Genomic DNA, 15,579 nt, shown 5'->3' on the forward strand with positions numbered 1-15,579 from the left:
CTCATCCTAACACTCATCCTAACACTCACGCTAACCCTAACGCTCACCCTCACACTAACCCACACCCTAACTCTTATCCTCACACTAACCCTAACCCTAACCCTAACCTTCACACTAACCCTAACCCTCACCCTAACCCTATCCCTACATCTCACCCTGACTCTCATGCTAATCCTAACCCTCAACCACACCCTAATCCTCACCCTCACCAGAACCCTCACCCTCACCTGAACACCCACCCTCACCCTAACACTCACCCTCACAATAAATATCACCCTAAGCCTAACTCTTGCCCTAACCCTAACCCTAAACCTCACCCTAACTCTAACACTCAACCCTAACCCTAACCCTACCCCTCAGCTTAACCCTAACCCTAAATCTAACTGTAACCCAAATCCTCACACTATCCCTAACTTTAACCCTAACCCTCACCCTCAACCTCCCCTTCCCCCTCAGACTTATCTTAACCATAACCCTAATCCTAACCCTCAACCTAACCCTCACCCTAAACCTAACCCTCAGCCTCACCTAACCTTCACCCTAAACTTTACCCTCAACCTAACCCAAACCCTAACCCTAAACCTAACAATCACACTAACTGTAACCCTAACCCTCACCCTATACTTTATACAAACCCTAAACCTAACCCTAACCTGAACCCTAACCTGAACCCTCACACTAACCCTAAACCTAACCCTAACCCTAACCCTCTCGCTAACCCTAAACCTCACCCTCACCCTAACACTCACCCTAAACCTTACCCTCACCCTAACCCTATCCCGAACGCTTACCCTAACCCTAACCCTCACCCTAACACTAAACATCACCCTAAACCTAACCCTCACCCTAACCCTAACCCTATCCCTCACCCTAACCATAACCCCCACCGTAACCCTAAGCCTCACACTAACCCTAAGCCTAACCCTCAACCTCACCCTCATCCTAACCCTAACCCTAACCCTCATCCTAACACTAACCCCCACCCTCACCCTCACCCTAACCCTAACCCACAAACTCACCATAATCCTCACCCTAACCCTAACCCTAAACCTTACCTAACCGAAAACCTCACCCTCACCCTCACCCTTACCCTAAACCTCAACCTGGCCGTCCCCCTCACACACACCCTCGCCCTAACCCTAAACCTAACGCTAACACTCAACCTAACCCTAATCTTCACACTAAGCCTAACCCTCACCCTAACCATAACCCTACCTCTCAGACTAACCCTCACCTTAACCCTATCTCTAACCCTCACAATAACCCTAACCCTATCACTAACCCTCACACTAACCCTAACCCTAATACTGAACCTAACACTCACTCTCTCCTTCACCATAACCCTAAGACTCACCATAACCCTAACCCTAACCCTAGTCCTCACAATAACACTTACCCTCACCCTCATCCTAACCCTAAACCTCAACCTCACCCTAACCCTCACCCTAAGCCTTACCCTCACCCTAACTCTATTCCTAACCCTCACCCTAACCCTCACCCTAACCCTAAACCTATCCCTAACCCTCAACCTAACCCTAACCCACACCCTACTTCACACTCACCCTAACCGTCACGCTAACCCTTACCGTCACCTAAACCCTAACCCTAACCCTCACACTAAACCTAACCCTCACCCAAATTCTAATGTTACCCCTCACCCTAACCCTCACCCTCAACCTAACCCTAACCCTAATCCTCACCCTATCCTTAAACTTAACCCAAAACTTCACGCTACCCCTCACCCTCACCCTCACCCTAATGCTAACCCTAACTCTCAGACTCAACCTAACCCTCACCCTAACACTTACCCTCACCCTAACCCTCACCCTCACCCTAACCCTAACCCTAAACCTAACCCTAACACTAACCTTCACCCTCACCTTCACCCTCACCCTAAACCTAACCCTAACACTCATCCTAACCCTAAGGCTAAAACTAATGCTAACCCTAAACCTCACCCTCACCCTAACCCTCACCCTAACCCTTACCGTCACCCTAACCCTAACCCTAACCCTCACGCTAAACCAAACACTCACCCTAACCCTAAGGCTACCCTTCCGCCTAACACTCACCCTAAACCTAACCCTAAACCTAATCCTCACCCTATCTTTAACCTTAACCCAAACCCTCACCCTAACCCTCACCCTCACCATAACCTTAATGCTAACCCTAACACTCACCCTCACTCTAACCCTCACCCTAACACCTAACCACACCCTAACCTTCACCCTAAGCCTAACCCTAAACCTAGCCTTCACCCTAACCGTCACCCTAACCCTAACCATCACACTCACCCTAACCGTCACCCTAAACTTTACCCTCACCCTAACCCTACACCTAACCCTCACACTAACCCTAACCCTAACCCTCAGGCTAACCCTTATCCTAACCCTAAACCTAGCCCTAAATCTCACCCTAACCCTAACCCTAACCCTCAGTACAACCCTCATCCTAACCCTTAACCTAATCTTAACCCTCACAGTAACCCTAACCCTAACACTAACCTCAACCTCACCCTAACCCTAACCCTCACCCTCACCCTCCCCATCACCCTCAGCCTAACCCTAATCCTAACCTAATCCTACCGCTCACCCTCACCCTAACTCTAACCCTAAACCTAACCCTAACACTCACCTTCACCCTTACCCTAACCCTAACACTATCCCTAATCCTCAACTTAACCCTAACCCTCACCCTAATCCTAAACCTAACCCTCACCCTCAAACTCACCCTAACTCTAACCCAAACCCTAACCCTAACGCTCACACTGAACCTAACCTTCACACTCACCCTAAACCTCACCCTAAACCTAACCCTACCCCTCTCCCTACTCTTCACCCTAACCATAATTCTAACCCTAACCCTCAACCTATCCCTAACCCTACCCCTAACACTAACCCTCACCCTAACCCTAAACCCTACCCTAACCCTCACCCTCACTCTAAACATCACCCAAAACCTAACCCTCACCCTAACCCTAACAGAAACCTAATCCAAACCCTCACACTCACCCTAACCCTCACTCTAACACTTACCCTCACCCTAAACCTTACCCTCACCCTAACCATAACCATAACCCTCACACTAACCATAACCCTCACTCTAACCCTAACCCTAAACCTATTCCTAATCCTAAACCTCACCCTCACCCTAAACCTAACCCTCACCCTAAACATCACCCTAAACCTTACCTAAACCTCACCCAAACCTTAACCCTCACCCTAACCCTAACAATAACCCTCACCCTGAACCTAACCTCAGCTTAATCCTCACCCTCACTCTAATCCTCACCCTAACCCTAACCTTTACCTAACCAAAACCCTCACCCTCACCCTCACCCAAGCCCTCACCCTAACCCTAACCTTAACCGTAACCCTCACCCTCAACCTCCTTTTCCCCCTCAGCCTTACCCTAACCATAACCCTAATCCTAACCGTAACCCTCAACCCCACCCTCACCCTATACCTCACCCTAACCCTAACAATAACCCTCACCCTCCTCCTAACCCTAACAATAACTCTAACCCTAACCCTAACCCTTAAACTCACCCTAACACTAATCCTAACCCTAACCCTCAAGCTCACCCTCACCCTCATTCTAACCCTCACCCTCACGCTGACCCTCACCATCACACTAACCCTCACACTAAACCTAACCCTCACCCTAGCCCTAACCCTAACTCTCACCCTCACTTTCCCCCTTACCCTCAGCCTCACCCTAACTCTAACAGTAATCCTAAACTAACCTCACTCTCACCCTCACCCTAACCCTCACCCTCAACCTCACCCTCACCCTCACACTAACCCTCAACCACACCCTAAACATCAAGTTAACACTAACCCTCACATTGAACCTAACCTTAACGCTCACCCTAACCCTCACCCTCAAACTAACCCTCACCCTAAACATTTTCTTCACACTAACCCTAACCCTAACCTTCACACTAACCCTAACCTTCACCCTAACCATATCCCCACACCTCACCCTCTCACCCTAAACCTAACCCTAACCCTAACACTGCCCCTAACCCTAATTCTAAACCTAACCCTTACCCTCACCCTAACCCTCAAAATCACGCTAACGCTCACCCTAACCCTAAACCTCACCCTAAACCTAACACTCAACCTAAACCTAACCCTCACCCTGACACTCACCCTAACCCTAAACCTAATCATAACCCTCCCCCTAACCCTTACTTTAACCCTAAACCTCACACTAACCCTAACCCTCACCGTCGCCCTAAACCTCATCCTAACCTTTAACCTTACCCTCACAATAACCCTCACCCTAACCTTTACCCTGATCCTAAACCTAACCCTCAGCCTCACGTTCATCCTAACCCTAACCCTAACCCTAACCCTCACCCTAAACATAACCCTACCCATAAAAGTCACCCTAACCCTAACCCTCACCCTCATGCTCAGGCTAACTCTAATACTAACCCTAACCCTCACCCTCACCCTAATTCTAACCCTAAACCTAAACCTAACCGTCACTCTCACCCTCACCCTATCCTTAACCCTAACCCTAACCATCACACTAAACCTCACCCTAACCCTTACCCGCACCATGAACCTAACTCTAACCCTAATCCTCACCTTAAACTTAACCCTCACCCACACCCTAAACCTGACCCTCACCGGAACCCTCACCCACACCCTAACACTCACCCTAACCCTAACCCTAACCCTATTCCTAAACCTAAGCCTCACCTTTAAACTCACCCTAACCCTACACCTAACCCTAACACTCACCCACACCCTCAGCCTAACCCTCACCCTCACCCTAACCCTCACCCTAACCCTAACCCTACCCTTCCCCCTAACTCTCACTCTAACCCTAACCCTAATCCAAACCCTCAATCTAACCCTAATGCTACCCCTAACCCTCACCCTCACACTAACCCTAAACCTAACACTAACACTCAACCTAACTCTAATCCTCAACCACATCCTAACCTTCACCCTCACTTTAACCCTCACCCTCACACTAAACATCACCCAAACCCTAACCCTCACCCTAACCCTAGCCCTAACCCTCACCCTAACCCGAACCCAAAACCTAATCCTCAAACTCACCATATTCCTCACGATAACCCTAACCCTTGGCTAAAAGAAACCCTCAAACTTAAACTCACACTAACCCTCACCCTCACCGTAACCCTCACCCTAATCCTAACCCTAACCCTACCCCTCACCCTCACCCTAAACCTCATTCTAACCCTTACCCTCACCCTAACCCTACCCTAACCATAATCATAACCCTCGGAGTAACCGTAACCCTTACCCTAACCATAACCCTAACACTAACCCTAACCCTAACCCTCAGCCTCACCCTCACCTTCAGCCTAACCTTAACCCTAACCCTATTCCCAATCCTAACCCTCACCCTCACCCTTACCCTAACCCTCACCCTAACCTTCACCCTCACCCTAAACATCACCCTAACCATAAACCTCACCCTTACCCTAACCCTAACCTCAAAGTAACCCTAACCCTGACATAAACGAAAACGTCACCCTCACCCTCACACTAACCCTCACCCTCACCCTCACCCTAACCTTAACTCTAACCCTCAACCTCACCCTCACCCTCATCCTCCACCTCAGCCTAAACCTAAACCTAACCCTAACCATAACCCTAACCCTCACCCTCACACTCACTCTCACCCCAACCCTAAACCTAACCCTAATCCTCAGCATAACCCTAACCCTCACCCTATCACTAACCCTCACCCTCACCCTAATCCTAACCCTAACTCTAATCCTAACCCTCACACTCACCATAACCCTCACCCAAACACTTACCCTCACCCTCACCCTAAGCGTAACCCTAAACCTCACAGTAACCCTAACACTCACCCTAACCCTAAACCTCACCTTAACCCTCAACCTCACCCTAATCCTCAACTTAACCTTACTTTAAGCCTTACCTAAACTAAACCCTCAACCTCACTCTCACCCTAACCCTCACCCTCACCCTAGCTCACACCCTAACCCTAACCCTAAACCTAACCCTCACACTAACCCTCACACTACCCCTAAACCTTACCCTAAGCCTAACGCTCATCCTAACCCTAACCTTAACCCTAACTGTGACCCTAAACCTAACCCTAAACGTAACCCTCACCCTAACCCTAAACCTCAACCTCAACCTCAAGCTCACCCTCACCCTCAGCCTAAAGCTAGTGCTACCCTAATCCTAACCCTCACCCTCAAACTAAATCTAACCCTAAACCAAACTCTCCCCCTCCCCCTCCCCCTCACTCTAATTCTACTCTAACCCTAACCCTCACCCTCAACCTCACCCTCACCCTCATCCTAACCCTAGTCCTTACCCTAATCCTAACCCTCAACCTACCCATGACCCTAACCGTAACCCTCACCCTAACCCTCACCCTCACCATAGTCCACACCCTAACCCTAACCCTAAACCTAACCCTCACACTAACCCTAACCCTAACCCTCACCCTAAATCTTATCCTAACCCTAAACCTAAAACTAACCTTCACCCTAACCGAACCCTAACCCTAACCTAACCCTAACTCTCACACTAACCCTAACCCTAACCCTAACCCTAACAATAAACCTAACACTCACCCTAACACTAAACCTCAACCTCACCCTAACCCTAATCCTAACCCTAACTCTAATCCTAACCCTCACCCTCACCCTAACCCTTACCTTCACATTCACCTAACCCTAAACCTAACCCTAACCCTCACACTAACCCGAACCCTCATCCTAACATTAACACTAACCCTAACCCTTACCTTCACAATCACCCTAAATCTAACCCTTACCCTCACCCTAACCCTAACCCTAACAGTAACCCTAACCCTAAACCTAGTCCTCACACTAACCCTAACCCTCACCCACACCTTATCCCGAACCCTCACCCGAAACCTCACCCTAACCATAACCCTAAACCTAACCCTAACACTCCCACTAAACCTAACCCTCACCCTAACTATAACCCTACCCATCAGCCTAAACCTCAACCTAACCCGAACCCTAACCCTAATCCTCACCCTATCCCTAAACCTATCCTTAACCCTCACACTCATCCTAGCCCTCACCCTAACCCTACCCCAAACCCTAACACTAACTCTAAACCCAATCCTCGCCCTATCCCTAACCCTAATCCTAACCCTCACACTCACCCTAGCCCTCACCCTAACCTCACCCTAACCCTATCCCTAACCCTAAAGCTCACCCTCATCCTAACCCAAACCCTAATCTTTACCCTAACACTAATCCTAACCCTGACCCTAAACTTAACCCTAAAACTCACACTAACCCTAACCCTCACCCTAACGCTAACCCTACCCCACAGCCTAACCCTCATCCTAAACCTAACCCTAACCCTATTCCTCACGCTAACCCTACCCTAATATTAAACCTAACCCTCACCCTAATGCTAACCCTCACCCTCACCATCACACTCACACTCACCCTCAGTCTAACCCTAATCCTAATCCTAAACCTAACCCTCATCCACACTCTCACCATAACTCTAACTAGAACCCTAACCATAACGCTCCCCCTCCCCCTCCCCCTCACCCTCACCCTCACTCTCACCCTAACGCTCACCCTCACCCTAACCCTAACCCTAACACTAACCCTCACCCTAACCATAACCCTCACCCTCACCCTCAACCTCACACTCACACTAACCCTTACGATCACCCTATCACTAACCCTAACTCAAACTATAACCCTCACGCTAACCCTAAACCTAACTTTCCCTGTAACTAAACCCTCACCCTAAACATCACCCTAACAATAACCCTCACCCTAATCCTAACCCTAACGCTCACCCTAAACCTAACGCTCACCTTAACCCTCAACCTCATCCAAATCCTCACCCTAATCTTACCCTAACTCTTACCTAAACTAAACCCTCACACTCACTCTAAACCTAACCCTCACCCTCACCCTAAAGCTAACCCTAACCCTAATCCTCACACTCACCCTCACCCTCACCTCACCAAAACCCTATTCCTCACCCTCAACCTAACCCTAACCCTAACACTTGCCCTCACCCTCACCCTCACCCTAACCCTAACCCTAAACCTAACCCTCACCCACATGCTCACCCTAACACTAACACTAAACCTATCCCTCACCCTCAGTCTAACCCTCACCCTAACGCTTACTCTCACCCTAAACCTAATCCTCACACTAACCCTAAACCTAAACCTAACCCTAACCCTAACCCTCACCTTAATCCTGACCCTGATCTTAACCCTCAGCCTATCTCTAACACTAAACCTAAATCGCACCCATACCTAACCCTCACCGTTACCCTAAACCTCACCCTAAACCTAACCCTCAACCACACCCTAACCTTACCCTCACCCTTACCCTCACCCTAAGCCGAACCCTAACCCTAACCCTAATCCGAAACCTAAAACTCACCCTCGCCCGAAAGCTAACACTAACTGTAAACTTCACCCTCACCATCATACTAACACTAATCCTAAACCTAACCCTCACACTCACCCTAAACCTAACCCTAACCCTCACCGTCACCCTCACCCTTACCCTAACCCCAAACCTAACCATCAGCCTAACCCTAACCCTAACCCTAACCTACACCCTAAACCTAACACTAACTCTAAACCTCACCCTCAACCTAACCTTCACCCTCACACGAAACCTCAATCTCAACCTAACCCTCACCCTAACCCTAAACATCACCCTAACCCTAACCCTCACCCTAACCCTAAACATAACCCTCACCTTCACCCTAACCCTAACAATAACCCTAACCCTCACCCTTAAACTCCCGCTAACCCTAACCCTCACTCTTACCCTAAACCTCATCCTAAAACTTAATCTTACCCTAACCCTAACACAAACCCTAACCCTCACACTAAACCTAACCCTCAGCCTCACACTAACCCTAACCCTACCCCTCACCCTAACCCTAACCGTCACCCTAAACCTAACCCTAACCCTCACCCTCACCGTAGCCCTCACACTTACCATAATCCTAACCCTTACCCTAACCCGAACCATAAACCTAACCCTCACCCTCACTCTAAACCTAACCCTCACCTTAACACTCACCCTAATCCTAACTCTGATCCTAACCCTCACTTTAAAGCTAACATTAAACGTAAACCTCACCCTCACCCTGACCCTCACCGTCACCCTAACCCTCACCCAAACCCGAACTCTCACCTCAACCTAACCTTCACTCTCACCCTAACCCTAAACCTAACGCTAATCCTCTCCCTAACCCTCACCCTCAACTTAAGCCTAACCCTAATCCTAATCCCAAACCAAACCCTCAACTTCACCCTAAACCTAACCCTAACCATCACCCTCACACTCACCATTACCCTAACCCCAACCCTAACCCTTACACTAACCATAACCCTCACCCTAACCCTAACCCTAACCCTAACAATAACCCTCACCCTCACCCTAACCCTAACAATAACCCTATCCCTAACCATAACACTTATCCTCACACGTACCCTAAACCTAACCCTAAACCTCACACTAACCCTAAACCTCACGCTAACCCTGACCCTATCCCTCACCCTAATCCTAACCCTAACCCACAGCCTAAACCTAACCCTAACCCTCACCCTCATCCTAACCCTCATCCACACCCTAATTCTCACCCTCACCCAAACCCTCACCCTAACCCTCACCCTAACCCTAAACATAACCCTCACCCTCATCCCAACTGTAATCCTAACTCTAACATGAACCCTCACTCTAACCCTCATCCTCACACTCACGCTAACCCTAAACCTCACTCTCACTAACCCTCACCCTAACCCTTAACCTTACCCTAACCCTAACCGTAATGCTAACCAACCCCCTCACACTAAACCTAACCCTCACCCTCTCGCTAACTCTAACCCTCACCCTACCCCTCACCCTAACACTTACCCTCACCCTAACCCAAACCCTCACCGTCACCCTACCCCTCACCCTTACACTAATCCTAACCCTAACACTAACCCTATCCTTCAAACTAACCCTCACCCTCACCCTCATCCTGACCCTCACCCAAACCCTAACCCTAACCCTAACCCTAACCCTCACCCTCACCCTCACCCTAACCCTAACACTAACTCTAATTCAAACCCTAACCTTCACTCACATCCTAAACCTCACCCTAATCCTTAGCCTCACCCTCACCCTAACCAGAACCCACAACTTAACTTTAACCCTCACCCTAACCCTAACCCTAACCCTCACCCTCACACTCACCCTAAACCTAACCCTATCCCTCATCCTCACCCTAACCCTAAACGTAATGCTAACCCTAACCCTCATCCTCAACTGAACCCTAACCCTACCCCTCACCCTAACCCAAACCCTAACCCTAATGCTAACCCTAAGCCTCACCCTCACCCTAACACTCACCCTAATCCTTACCCTCACCCTCTCCCTCACCCTTACCTTAAACCTGCCCATCAGCCTAACCCTCACCTTAACCCTTACTCTCAGTATAAACCGAACACTAATCCTAATCCTCACACTAACCCTAACCCTAAACCTAACCCTAACCCTCACTTTAACCGTCACCTAAATCCTAACCATGACGCTAACCCTCACCCTAACGCTAACACTAAACCTAAACCTCACCCTCACTCTAACCCTCACTGTCACCCTAACCCTCAACGTCACCCTAACCCTCACCCTAACCCTAACCCTCACCCTAAACCTCACCCTAACCCTTACCCTCACCATAACATTAACCCTAATCCACACCCTAACCCTCACCCTCACCCTCACCCGAACCCTCACCCTAACCGTAACCCTAACACTCACCCCAACCATAACCCTCATCCTAACTCTAACCGGAACTCTAACCCTATACCTCACCCTAACCCTAAGGCTAAACCTTACCTTAACTCTTACACTCATCCTAATCCTCATTCTAACCCTTTTCCTCACACTAACCCTAATCCTAACCCTCACACTAAACCTAACCCTCAACCTAACCCACACCGTCACCCTAACCCTCACCCTAACCCTAACCCTCACCTACAACCTAACCCTCACCCTCACCCTCACTCTCACCCTCAGCCTAACCCTAACCTTAATCTTAATCCTAACCCTCAGCCTAACCCTAACCCTAACCCTCACCTTAACACAAACCCTCACCTTCAACCTCACCCTCAGCCTAATCCTCACCCTAAACCTAACCCTAACCTTTTCCTAACCTAAAACCCCACCCTGACCCTAACCCTGACCCTAACCCTCGCCCTCACACTAGCCCTCACCCTAAGTCTAACCCTAACCCTAACCCTCACCATCAAACCTCATCCTCAACCTCAGCCTCACCCTAACCCTAAACCTAATCCTAAACTTAACCATCACCCTCACTCTCACTATAACCCTAACCATAAACCTAATGCTAAACCTAAACCTCACCCTCACCTTAACCCTAATCCTAACCCTCACCTTAATCCTAACCCTAACCCTAATGCTATACCTAACCCTAACCATCACACTAAGACTAATGCTAACCCTAATACTCAACCTCACCCTAAACCTCACCCTAAATCTTACCCTCATCCTAACCCTCACCCTAACCCTAAACCTAAACCTAAACCTCACCCAAACAATCACCCTAACCCTTAAACTAACCCTATCCCTCACCCTAACCCTAACCCTCACCCTAAGCCTCACCCTCAACCTAACCCTAATGCTAACCCGAACCCAAACCCTTACCCTAACCCTCAACCTAACCCTAACCCTCACCCTCAAAATAACTCTCACTATAACCCTTACCCTCACCCTAACCCTAAGCCTAACATTAACCCTAAAACTCACCCTAAACCTCACCCTAACCCTAACCCTCAAACTCACCCTAAGCCTCACCCTAACCCTTGCCCTCACCCTAACCCTAACCCTAACCATAAGCCTCACACTAACCCTAACTCTAACCCTCAGCCTAACCCTCATCCTAACCCTAACCCTAACCATAATCCTAACCCTCACCCTCACCCTCATCCTAACCATAACCCTAACTCTAATCCTCATGCTAACCCTCACCCTCACTCTCAACCTAATCCTAACCCTAACCATAACCCTGACAATAACACTAACCCTAACCCTAACCCTAAACCTCACCCTCACCATCACCCTAACCGGAACCCTAATCCTAATTCTCACCCTCAACCTCACCCTCAACCTCACCCTGACCCTCAATCTCACCTTCACTCTAACCCTCAGTCTAACCCTAACACTCGCCCTAAGCCTCACCCTCACCCTCAACCTCACCCTCTCGCTCAGCCTAACCCTTACACTAACCCTAATCCTAACCCTAACCCTTACCCTCACCCTAAACCTAACCCTAACCGTCACACTCACACTCACCCTCACCCTTACCCTAACCCTCACACTCAACCTCACCCTAACCCTCACCGACACCCTAAAAATCAACCTAACCCTAACCCTCACCCTAAACCTAACCCTTACCCTAACATTAACCCTAACCCTCACCCTAACCCTATCCCTAAGCCTCACACTCACTCTATCCCTAACCCTAACCCTAAGCCTAAACCTAACCCTTACCCTAACCCTAACCCTAACGCTTACCCTAACCCTAACCCTAATCCTCACCCTAACCCTAATTCTAACCCTAACCCTCAACCTCAACCTAATCCTCACCCTAACCCTTATCCTCACACTAAACCTAAACCTCAGCCTCACCCTCACCCTAACCCTAACCCTAAACGTAACCCTCACCCTAACCCTAATCCTTACCGTAACCCTCACCCTAATCGTAACCCTAACCCTAACCCTCACCCTCACCCTAAACCTAACCCTAAACCTAACCCTCACCCTAACCCTAACCCTTACCCTAACTCTAACCCTACCTCTCACCCTAAAACTCACCCTCACCCAAACCCTAACCCTGACCCTCACCCTAAACCTAACCCTCACCCTAACGCTAACCCTAAACCTAACCATCACACTAACCCTAACACTTACCCTAAACCTAACCCTAACCCTAACCTTAACCCTAACCCTAACCCTAAGCCTAACCCTCACCCTTGCCCTCACCCTAACATTTATCCTCATACTAAACCTAAGTCTAACCCTAGCCCTAACCCTCACACAAACCCTAACCCTCTCCCTAACCTTAACTCTACCCCTCACCCTAATTCTCACTCTAACGCTAAACCTCACCCAAACCCTTATCCTAACCATCACCCTCACCCTAACGCTCAACGTCACCCTAACCCTCACCCTAAACGGAACCCTAACCCACACCCTAACACTCAACCTCACCCTTCTCAGCCTCACACTAACCCTAAACCTAACCCTCACCCTAAACCTAACCATAACCCTAAACCCCACCCTAACCCTAACACTAACCCTAACCCTCACCCTCAACCTAATCCTTAACCTCCCCCTAACCCTAACCCTTACCCTTACCATAACCCTCACCCTAATCCTAACATTCAGCCTAACCCTAACCCTACCCCTTACCCTAACCCTCATCCTAAACCTAACCCTAACCCTAACCCTCACCCTAACACTAACCCTAACCCTATACCTAGCCCTCAAAAACACACTAACCCTCACCCTGACCCTCATCCTATCCCTAACCCTAACCCTAATCCTAACCTTCACCCTCACCCTCACCCTCACTGTAAATCTAACCCCCAACTTAACCCTAACCCTCACCCTCACCCTAAACCTCACCCTCACCCTCACCCTAACCCTAACACTCAACCCTCACCCTAAGCCTCACCCTAATCCTAATGCTAACCCTAACCCTAACCCTAACCCTCACCCTAACCCTCACCCGAACCCTCACTCTCACAGTCACCCTCACCCTAAACATCACCCTAACCGTAACCCTCACCCTAAATCTAACCCTAACTCACCCTAACCCTAACCCTCAACCTCACCTTCACACTCACTCTAACCCTCACCCTCACCGTAGCCCTCACTCTAAACCTAAACCTAACATTAACCCAAACACTAAGCCTCACCCTCATCCTCAAACTAACCCTAACCATAACCCTAACCCTCACGCTAACCCTAACCCGAATCCTAAATCTAACCCTCACCGTCACCATCACCCTCAACCTAACCCTCAACCTCAAACTCACCTTCACCCTAACCCTCAAACTAACCCAAACCCTCACCTGAACCCTAAACTTCTCCCTAAACCTAACCCTACCCCTCACCCTAACCCTCACCCTAAACCTAACCCTCACCCTAACGCTAATCCTAAACCTCACCCTCTCCCTAACCCCTCAATGTCACCCTATCCCTCACCCTAAACCTAACCCTAAACCACACACGAACCCTCAACCTCACCCAAACCCTCACCCGAACCCAAACCCGAATAATCACCTTTACCCTTAGCCTCACCCTAACCCTCACCCTAACCCTAACACTCAACCTAAACCTCACCCTCACCATAAGCCTCACCCTAACACTAACCCTAAACCTCACCCTAAACCTTACCCTCACCCTAACTGTAACCCTAAAACTCACACTAACCCTAACTCTAACCCTCATCCTATCCCTCATCCTAAACCTAACCCTAACCCTAATCCTAAGCCTAACCATCACCCTCACCCTCACCCTCACCCACACCCTCACCCTCAGCTTAACCATTACACTAACCCTAATCCTAACCCTAACCCTTACCCTCACCCTAAACCTAACCCTGAACGTAACCATCACCTTCACCCTCACACTCACGCTCACCGTTACCCTAATCCTCACCCTCACCCTAACCCTCACCGTCACCCTAACCCTCACCCTAAAACTAACCCTAACCCACACCAGAAGCCTCAAGCTCACACGAAACCTCAAGCTCACCCTCACGCTAACCCTCAGCCTCACCCTCATGCTAACCCTAATCCTACCCTTCACCCTAACTCTAAACCTTACACTAACCCTAACTCTAACCCTAAACCTCACCCAAACCCTAACCCTAACCCTCACCATCACCCTAACCCTAAACCTAACCCTCACCCTCAACGTAACCCTAACCCTGGCCCTATACCTAACCCTCAGCCTCAATCTAACCCTAACCCTAACCCTCACCATAAACCTAACCCTCACTCTCACCCTAAACCTCACCCTAAACCTCACCCTAACCCTAACCCTAAAGCTCACCCTAACCCTCACCCTCCTTCTCACCCTCACCCTAACCCTCACCCTAACCCTGATCCTCACTGTAACCCTAACCCTAATCCTAACCCTAAGCTTCACCCTCACCCTCACCCTATCCTTAACCATAATTATAACCCTAATCGTAACCCTAAACCTCATGCTCACCCTCACTCCAATTCTAACCCAAACCCTAACCCTCACCCTCACTCTCACCTAACTCTAACCCTAACCTTAATCCTAACCCAGACCCTCACCCTCACACTAACCCTAACCCTCACCCTCACCATAACCCCAAGCTTAACACTCAACCTCACCCTAAGCCTCACCCTAACCCTAATGCTAATCCTAACCCCCACCCTCATCCTAGCGCTCAACCTAACCCTAACTCTAACCCAAACCCTAAAACTAAACCTCACCTTCACCCTCACCATCACCCTCAGCCTAATCCTAACCCTAACTCT

This window comes from Dipodomys merriami, unplaced genomic scaffold (assembly GCF_024711535.1).
Source record: "Dipodomys merriami isolate MVZ:Mamm:240054 unplaced genomic scaffold, mDipMer1.0.p SCAF_27, whole genome shotgun sequence".
NCBI lineage: Eukaryota > Metazoa > Chordata > Mammalia > Rodentia > Heteromyidae > Dipodomys > Dipodomys merriami.